Below are 9,074 nucleotides of genomic sequence, written 5' to 3' on the forward strand. Positions count from 1 at the left end.
TTATGAGTTACTAATTATTCAAATAAATTAAAAAAATAATGCATTATTGGGACCAAAATATCGAGGAGACAAAAAAATCCTGATCAACAAGATTATTAATACGCGTATGTCATGGTGCCCAAGCCATTAACTCCAGACCGACTACCACAGAATAACTCAAATTGTTCTTCCTTCTTTCTTTTTAATGTCCTAGATTGACATGCTAAGCCTTATATCTAAGGTTTACAATTTTTTTTTTTTGGGTATAAGAAATCTGCTCTTAGAAGTTAGAATTTATTCTTTAGCACAAAGAGAGCAATAATTAGATTTGAGAACCATATGAGGATTGTGGAGTAAGTTTTTAAAATTTTTTGTAAAAAAAAAATAAAAAAAAATTTCCTTTTAACTGTACCGCTTTTGTTGAATTTGGTCAAAATTTACCAGTTTAGTTGAAGTTGACTTTATTATCTGTGCCTGTTAAACGAATATCCGTGTAATTAAATTTTCAAAATTGGTGTCTAAATTCGTGTTGCACATTTTGACTAATTATACTGAAGAAATATTTAACTGTACAATTGTTACTAAGTTAAATGCCTATGACCAGATATGTCTTGACTAAATCTATAGAAATGCAAAAGAAGGATCACTACAGTTTAAACTCATATGTCTTAGTGTTCACGTGTACGCAAATGCCTTGAACAAAGATATGCCATGAATTTGATCACCTTTGTTTTTAAAATTTTTTTTTTTTCAAAAAAAGGGTTGTGAGTAATTTCTTTCTGATTGAACCGCTTTTGGCAAAGGTTACCAATTCTAACTCTGATGTTGGCTCAGAGTAATAATGGAAGAGTTCTTGGAATCAACTCAAGACCACAAACACTGCTGACTGCACTGCATTGCGAGTCTTCCAAATTAAAATGCTTTTAACAATCAGTGTGAATGATACAGATTGAACTAAAATATTAAGTGCGACTCTTTCAATCCAGACTACTTGCTCAGGGCTGGCGCTTACATTTCATCTATCTTACCTTAATTACGGTCTTTCATGGTTATTTACGGTCCTACTACTTAAATTGTTTTCTATTTAGTAGAACCGTATACTTGTTAGGAGTCCAATTCTATCTTACATATCGTCTATCTTATCTTAATTACGGCCTTTCATGGTGATAGAGCATCGATGGATGTTGGATGCAGCGGAGTTGTTGTTCTCATGATACTGGCAGTAGCAATAGCAGGAGCAGCAAAGGAGTCTGCTGTGAATTTATTAGAGGCTGCGGCACTGCACAAGAGTGGCTGGTGGGGAGACAGCAGTACTACTGCAACAAACATCTCTGCCCACTGCCATTGGTATGGTATCATTTGCAACGATGCTGGTAGTGTTACCGAAATACTACTTCCGAACTACCGGATTCACGATGAGTTGGCAAATTTCAGCTTCCCTTCTTTTCCGAACCTGATTAGACTAGACCTCAGCGGGAATGAACTTTACGGAGCCATCCCACATCAAATAGGTGCACTCTCCAAACTCACCTATCTCAATTTGTCTTTCAACTATCTTTATGGTGAGCTCCCGTCTTCTCTAGTAAACCTTACGCAACTAGCACAACTCGATGTTTCTTGGAATTCGATTGACAGCTTAAATCCTCCGGGGATTGGAAACTTGACAAACTTGGTTACTCTAGACTTGAGCTACAATTCGCTTTTTGGTCCCATCCCTTCCACTCTTGGCCAATTGTCTAATTTAGATTCCCTTGACCTCAGCAATAACCACTTCAGTGAGACAATTCCTTCAACTCTTTTTAATTTGACAAATCTTTCCCAACTAGACATTCACTGGAATCCCGCAATGAGAGGATTTCTTTCAGAAGAAATAGGAAATTTGAAGAGTTTAGTTGAATTAGACTTGAGTCACGGTGCATTTTCTGGCAGCATCCCTCCAAGTCTTGGCCAGCTGTCCAATCTACACTCCCTTGACCTCAGCACTAACCACTTCAGCGGGACAATTCCTTCAGCTCTTTTTAATTTGACAAATCTTTTCCGACTAGACATTCACTCGAATCCGGCAATGAGAGGATTCCTATTTGAAGAGTTTAGTTGAATTAGACTTGAGTTACGGTGCATTTTCTGGCAGCATCCCTCCAAGTCTTGGCCAACTGTCCAATCTACGCTCCCTTGACCTTAGCACTAACCACTTCAGCGGGACAATTCCTTCAGCTCTTTTTAATTTAACAAATCTTTTCCGACTAGACATTCACTCGAATCCCGCAATGAGAGGATTTCTCTCAGAAGAAATAGGAAATTTGAAAAGTTTAGGTGAATTAGACTTCAGTGGCCTTAATCTTTCGGGTGCCCTTCCTTCAGCTCTTTGCGACCTAACCAAACTAGTATCTCTTTCAGGTGCTGAGAATCAAATTTATGGTTCCATTCCCTCTGAAATAGGAAATTTGAAATATTTGGAATATCTCCATCTTGGGTCCAACCGGCTGACTGGTCAAATCCCTCCGACCCTTGGCAATCTGCCTTTTCTACAAATTCTAGATCTTTCCTCAAACCAACTTACAGGCCAAATTCCTACCCAATTTGGGGATAATATTAAATCCAAGTGGTACCTTTCGACTTTGGATCTTTCCCACAATATTCTCTCTGGCACTGTCCCCTCGTCTCTTCTGCAACTGGGGGACGTCGACCTGTCCTATAATGCTTTGGAAGGTGAACTTCCGTGCAAGCTTGTCATTCAGTTTGGTTCAGAAAGATTTGTCGGCAATCCACACTTGCGTCACGATTCCACTCTTTGTGGAGTATCTCCTCCTGTTATGGGAAATCACACTCCTGTTATTGTGGGAAATCATAGACATCGCACCCTATACTACATCATAGGTCTTGGCGTAACGTTGTTGGTGTTCGCAATAACTGGCGGATTAGTAATTTATATCCGGTGCTTCAAGAAAGTTAAAGTCGAGCTCATGGACAATAAACATGGAGACATTTTCAGAATATGGAACTATGATGGACATATGGCTTACGAAGACATAATTAAAGCAACCAACGATTTTGATGTCTGTTATTGCATCGGGACAGGAGGGTATGGCTCTGTATACAGAGCACGGTTGCCAAGTGGGAAAGTAGTGGCTTTGAAAAAGCTTCACCGTTTGGAAGGCGAGAATCCAAATTTTGACAAGAGCTTTAGGAATGAAGCCGACATGCTATCTAAAATCAGGCACAGGAACATTGTAAAGCTCTTCGGATTCTGCCTGCACAAGCGATGCATGTTTCTGATTTATGAGTATATGGACAGAGGAAGCTTGTTTTGTATCTTGAGAGATGAAACCGAAGCTGTGGAGCTGGATTGGATTAAAAGAGTGAATTTGATCAAGGGCATTGCCAGTGCATTGTCCTACTTGCATTACGATTGTGATCCGCCAATCATTCACAGGGATGTGTCAAGCAACAACATTCTTTTGAATTCACAAATTTTGGAACTTGATTCATCAAATCAAAGTGTCATTGCAGGCACCTTTGGCTACATGGCACCAGGTAGGTTACCTTTTCACCTTGTTTTTCATATTTTCTTGATGCACATATTAGGCTTAACTTTCAAGGACAGAAAAGAAAAAATTCTTCCAACTGAAACGATTGTTTTGTTGAATAGCAAGTCTATAGTTGTCCAGTTGAGATTAATTTTATTTTATCTAATTACTTATCCATGCAGAGCTAGCCTATACCATGGTGGTCACTGAAAAGTCTGATGTGTATAGCTTTGGTGTTGTGGTGCTGGAAACATTGTTTGGAAAGCATCCACAAGATTTCCTTTCTTGCATATCATCACAACCCAATGAACCAATAATGCTGAAGGATCTTCTAGATGCCCGTCTGCCCCCTCCGACTAACCCTTTGGTCGTTCGTAATGTGGTTCTTGCGACTGCGTTAGCCCTGGATTGCATCAACGCAAACCCGAAATGTCGACCAACAATGCAGCAAGTGGTGAACCGATTTGAAGTGGGCAGGCGAGAATCAACTAGGCCTTTGCACACCATTGCTGTGAATCAGCTTGTTAGTCCACCATTGCTTTCACTGCCTGACCAAACCTACACAGTAGTTTAAGCACCATGAATGACTTTCATGAATGAATTCCATGTGGATATCTCTGCCATCATCCAATTTTTCTATCGATGTTTCTACTTACCTATAATATTTACACCAAAGGAGAATTTAATTACTACTTGTCTTTATTTATCAATCTCTAGTTTGTCACATAAACATAGAATGATTTTCAATATGAATTTATTATATCACCTATTAGTTTTAATTCACTAAACTCAACCGCAGAAAAAAAAACACAAACACCAAGTTTCGAAATGTGGAACCTACATTCAGCGGGGTACTATTTTGGTGCTTATGACCCTACAAGTCCATTGCTGCAATTTTTACTTCCTCCTAGGATGCCCAAAAAAAAAAGAGTTTCCTGGTTGCTTCCGTTTTTTTGTTTTTGAGGAAAATGCTGGTGATTCCTTATTGCTTCCTGGATTTTTAACCTAATGTGTATAATAGCTTAAGAAAATGTTGTAGTCTTACAAGAAATTCTGGAGCACATCGAGTACCGATAGAATCCGAGGAAAAGACCGAGTAGATATGTATAGGAGGCAGGGGAGGTGGCCGTTGGGTTGGAGTGGATTGGATTTTTGCGTTGGGCTAGTGGGCTTAAGTTGTTTATTGAATGGTTGGTAAAAAGGATTATTTGATGCGTTTTCACAATTGGGTGAACTGAGTGACTCTTCTTTTTTTTTTTTTTTTAATTATTTTTCGGGCAAACTACACTTTATCCCCTTGTAGTTTAGTATTTTTGTACATAATTCCCCTATAATTTTAAAGACTATACATAACTCCTTCATAGTTTGGATTAAAGTGTCAAAATAATGAAATTTGTAATCCATAACGGAGTCACCTAAAATGTCAAAAATACCTCTATGTAAAGTTGAAAATTATTTATTAACCACATGGGGGTTATGTGTATATTTTGAAAATAATCAGAGAGTTATATAGTAAAGAATTAAACCATAAGGGGTTATATGGTAAAATATAAAACCATACGGGATTAATGCGCCATGTATATTATGTTTATATATTTTGGTCATTTCATCCATTTTAATTTTTAAATAAGGGTGATTTTGACATATTTAAAGGTTCCATTATGAATGATCATTTTTATCACTTTGACACTTTAATCCAAATCATAGGGGATTATGTATAGCTTTTTAAACTATAGGAATGTTATATACAAAAATACTAAACCATATGGGGGTTAAATGTAATTTGCTCTAGTAGTAGAAAGGATTACTAAACTTGGATGAATAATTAATTAAAAGATTTAGACTACATCGTCACGAAGTCTTCTCTCTACTTTTTTTTTGAGTTTATTTGAAATTTATCCTTAATTCTTAGTTTTCATGTGATAAATTATATTACATTTTATGCCGTTTGATACAATGCAATATGTAATACTTCTATTATTTATATCACAAACACTAGAGAGAAGGCCCATGCAAGCATGGGAATTTATACTTGTGGTGTTGTTAAATAATTTGGTAATGTTGGACAATTTGTTTTTACCTTAGGCAAGGCATACTATTAATGATAGCCAAAAATACCATACCCATGTGTAAATAAAACATTACATACTATTATAGTAGATAATCAGTTGAGAGAATTATAAAAGTTTACGCAACCATAGTAAAGAGATAATAGATATAGTTGTAGTTCAGATTGAGGATTGATGATGCATGGTTCTACTATTCAACCTCATATTATTCACATAGATGGATAAATAAAGTAGTAGTCCTGAAATGTAAGTAAGTAAATAGCTGAGGTGGCAGTCTCGCAATCCTTTCTATTGAAGAGTAGGTGATATAAGAATAAGAAAGGACACAATTAGATTTCTACTTCTCTAGGTACGATTTCTTGGTTGGTGGCTAAGCGCCTTCTGCAGAGTTTTGAGTTTTAGTAATTGTGGTCGGAGCTTCTGGAGTGGAGCTTGCTTTGGTTGTTACTTCTGAAGACTTCTTTTCATGAGTTCAACTAAATTCAATAAGAAAATAACATAGCATATGAATACAGAGACTTGTCTATTCAAATAGGAATTTCATTCCACACGTACACAACTCATGCACTTAACTATTGAAATAAAAAATTGCATCACCTGTAATATAATTTTAAAATTGGATCAATCATGCACACACTTGTTAAAGACGTTACATAGTTGTAATCAATGCAATAAAATTGTAATCACATTTAAACAACATGTGACATGCATCAAGTGGAAATACACAATTACCTTGTACCATGAGGAACAAAATGTAATCGAACAAGAAAATCTACCCACACTTCACCCACCTATAATAGCGATGACAAAAGCTAATACATGAATTTTATTGTGCAAACAAAGCTATACAATTCACAAAGTGAGAAACACGAGTGAAAATGAGCATGTCTCTGCAAATTTGACTTTAATGGTGTGAAATAGAAACATCTGAACCCGCAATTTTATATATTAATGACTACCATTATTGCCACTTAGTTCAGAAACTAATCTACAAATGGTGGAGAAGATAAGGGGTCTTTAATGACGTTGCGCTCAAATGATTCTTAGTCTCCTACACTTTAATGAGCTCTTCAATATGCAATTACTGGTTCAAATGAGTGTGCTTTGGAAGAAATCAATTAATGTTTCTTGATCTTTAACGATGAAGAGCAAAAAGCTTCCTACAGTTACAATTCACAAATAGTTTTCAAATGGTTCTTCTACTTAGGCCCATTAATATTGTCTTAAATACATTTAATTCAATTGGGTGGCTTTACCCCAATTCATTCCACTATCTTTCTGTCTTACCATTGTACTAAACGGGTAGTTAAAAGGGTGAAACTGTCACTAATAACACATAAGTTCCATTTGCGAGTGTAATCATCATCTCACAAAAGAGCACTTTAGTAAACTCGTACTCCAATGAGCATGGCTTGTGTGTACTCTAAAGTGGATTACTTGTATGATACTTATACAATCCCTAAATTGCCCCTTAAAATATCAGATGAAAATCACTCAATAGATAAACTACAACTCATTTATATATATATTACATAGGATACATATAACTTTTGTTGCTTTTAGTTCTCTAGATTATTAGAGACACTCTTACATACCTACTTCTACTTCTACGGTTTGATAATCATCGTCATATCAATTCAGTTGAAGTGTAACAATAATGTCGGCAACTTCTTTCTTTTCCCAGCTAATTTCTCTCCCTTACTTTTCCTCGTCATCGTTACTCTTAATTCTTCGTCACATCCCTCTGTCTTGCTTCAATTTTCTCCCATCCCCAAGTTCCTCCTTCAAGTTTTTTTCAATCACTTAGTCTAATTATTTGGCTAGGTAAGTTGTTCAACTGGACATCTTTTTACATGTTCAGTAATGATATTCCGAAAATTTTGAGGTATTATTAGACTAAAAAGAACTTAAAGATTTATGTCTGGTTTGATAATCCAATTCATAACATAAATATTTTTTATTAAATGTAAGTGGAAAGGTTTGAACCTGTGATTTCTTACTTGCACTGCCTCCACCTGAACCACCCAATCTTTCCTTCCTCCCAACACTTAAATTTAATGGTTTAGATATTAACATATTTAGAGACATTTGATAACAAAAAATAAAATATCCAAATTAATTAAGTGATGCTGAATTTTCTAAACAAAACTTACTCTAAAAAATGAATAATAAGCTATTCACTTATCACTTAATGTGACATACAATCAAATGCATCAGTTTTTTTATAAGTGGAAAAATGTATCAAATTCAGTATTTAACAATTCAACAATTTAATAGAGTCAAATTTCGGATTTCAAATTTCTGTTTTCAAACTTCAATTTTATCAAATGCATACTTAGTCTATAAAAGTCGTGTCTCCAAATTAGGGCTGCAAATGAGTCGAGTTGAGTCAAGTTTTGACCTTATCGAGTTGAGTTTTAACTTAATTTTATTAAACTCGAACTCGAGTTCGAGCTCGACGAGCTAATAATTTAAAGCTCGAGCAAAAAATAATTATTTTATTTTTTAAAAAATAAATAAAAATAATATTTTTTTAAATAAATAATAAAATATAATATATATGTAATTTTACTATTAAAATAAAAAATATATATACTTAAAATAAAAAAATATAAAATATACATATACTTAAAATAAAAAAATAAAAAAAAATATATATACTCGAGCTTGCAACGAGCTTAATATTTTGAGCTCGAGTTCGAGCTCGAGTCGAACTTGACTCGCAAGTGGCTCGGTTTGTTTGCAGCCCTATTCCAAATATATCCTCTTTCTTTAGGGATTAATTTTGTTAAGTGAAGTTAGATAAATATATGGGTTAATCTTATATACACTAACAGTATATACATTATTATTGTCGCGCCCCATTTTTTTTAATAATGAAAAATAAATGGTTTAAAAAGTAAATTTTAATTCAATTTTTTTTGAATATGATGTTTGATTTAAAAAAGAAAATAGGCCTAAATGGGGTTTGAAAGATGCGACGATTTGGGCCCAGATTATAGTTTAAAAAGGATTTTTGAATAAAAAATCGGAGTTGCCACTTGGTATAGAGTTAAGGTGTACCAAGTCACCTAAAAATAAATTTTTAGAAAAAATTATGAAAAACCCCTTTTAAACAACTCCTAAATCTACAAAAATCAGAGAAAATGTTCGAGAGTCACATTTGAAAAAAGGGAAGACAAGGATAAAGATTCAAGGCACCCTTTCAATCTAACCAAGGCTAGTTGCGTGATTTAGTCAAAGATTTTCTTATTTTAATCTAAAGATTTATCACATTTGGATGTACTATATGCATGCAAACCCTAAACCTAGGAGGGTATCAGGGGGCCGAAATTTCTCTTCAAAACTCAATTGGTGCAAATCACATTAATTATGATACCCAATAGTGACTCTTCGGAGAGGTCACGAATAATGTGAAAATATGAGACTCTAAGAAAAGAAAAGAAAAGAAAAGAAAAGAAAATAATAATAGACAAATATACATGACTTAAAAGAATGC

General features: G+C 34.8%; 1 pseudogene; it reads left to right on the forward strand.

Moving 5' to 3' along the window:
* The first annotated feature begins 1,156 nt into the window (after positions 1-1,156).
* LOC113691438 (uncharacterized) lies at positions 1,157-4,195 on the forward strand (annotated as a pseudogene).
* Positions 4,196-9,074: the final 4,879 nt, after the last annotated feature.

The sequence above is a fragment of the Coffea arabica genome, chromosome 6c (genome assembly GCF_036785885.1).
Source record: "Coffea arabica cultivar ET-39 chromosome 6c, Coffea Arabica ET-39 HiFi, whole genome shotgun sequence".
NCBI classification, from domain to species: domain Eukaryota; kingdom Viridiplantae; phylum Streptophyta; class Magnoliopsida; order Gentianales; family Rubiaceae; genus Coffea; species Coffea arabica.